Here is a 1494-nt window from a genome sequence, read left to right on the forward strand (position 1 = left end):
CTGCCAGATCTGCTGGTCAACCATAACCACCTCCTAATATGAGATCTCTTCTTCCAAGTCAGAAATATATCCCCACAGTGTCTTAGGAGCACCACTAGGATCCTTGGTCTGCACCATCCTGTTTCTGCCTCCCCCTCAAATTCATTATGGGGGAGTGTTGGACAATGTTGAATTGGTCTGTTCAGGCCAGAGGGGTGAGCTGTGGAACTGGGTTTAACAACATCAGTAGGTTCCTTTGGACAAATTCAGTTGGGAATGCTGGGCTAAGTATGAAAGAGGGAGGCAAAGTTGGAATTCAAAACCTCCTGTATAGCAAAATGCTCTTGAGGCTAGAATTTGGAATTTCTCCTCCTGACAATATCAAGGCACCATTGCCTTTGAATAATATTAACAAGTATGAGGGGATTCAAAAAGTTTTTGGGAAAATTCTATTATCTGTTTTCCATGAAGTTTTTGAAGACCCATCATATTTAAATCATCTTTGTATCTTATGCAACCTTATGAACTTCTAAGACTTTAGCTGGTACTGGTTCTTGTTACCCAACCTAAGATACTGAACTGCAGACTGACCTGGGCATTTTTCTCATCTTTTAAAAATCATAGTTAAAACTTGATTGTCTTGAATATAATGTGAAGACTAAATGGGAAGCCCATTATTTCTGGCTACCTGAGTTTAGAACTTTGTCTTCCTTTCTCATCTGCTCAGAAAAATGTGGTTTGTGTGGGTGTCATGACAAAGGGCTTAGCTTAGTGCTACACTGATGTTTTGGCCACACCATGGGCTCGTCCCACAGCTGGGCAGAGAGTGGCACATAGTGACAAAAGAAGTAAATACATCCAAGGGACCATGCAGGCATAGATACCGCTGAGAAATTATAAACTTGTGATCTTCATTTAACTGCCCACAAGTTCAATGAGAGAGACAGAGCTGACGTCCCACCAATAAAAGTGTCAGCTCTACATCACCAACAATGTTGAGGAGTATCACAGAGTCTATAAAGACTGAGTGAATGTTCACAGGCCCTGCTATACTTAGGCCATGTGAAGACATGATAGAACATAGCTAAAATAACCTGATTCTACAACCCACTTATTTCACTCCCATCTCTTACTGCTTCTCCATGTGGCTGCTATAGTCCAACTGGACTGGGCCACACACTGTCTTCTAGGTTCTTTTATACTCAGGAAAATTGAAATGTTATTTAAAACACTTTTAACTTGTATGAGGCCTTTTGGTATAAGACAGACTGAGCTTGCTGGTAGATATAAGAAATGATGGAGTTAAAACAATGCCTCAAGGAATCCTCATTGATTAGGAAGCAATGAAGGAGATAATGTTTCTTGTGTACTCTTATTCTTCCTGTTGTGGGATCCTCTCATGTTACCTTGTTGCTGTTGTTAGGTGCCATCGAGTTGGTACCAACTCATAGCAACCTTATGAACTTCAGAACGAAACACTGCCCGATCCTGGGCCAACCTCACTACTGTTGACAC

The sequence above is a fragment of the Chrysochloris asiatica genome, unplaced genomic scaffold (genome assembly GCF_000296735.1).
Source record: "Chrysochloris asiatica unplaced genomic scaffold, ChrAsi1.0 scaffold00016, whole genome shotgun sequence".
Classification (NCBI taxonomy): Eukaryota; Metazoa; Chordata; class Mammalia; order Afrosoricida; family Chrysochloridae; genus Chrysochloris; species Chrysochloris asiatica.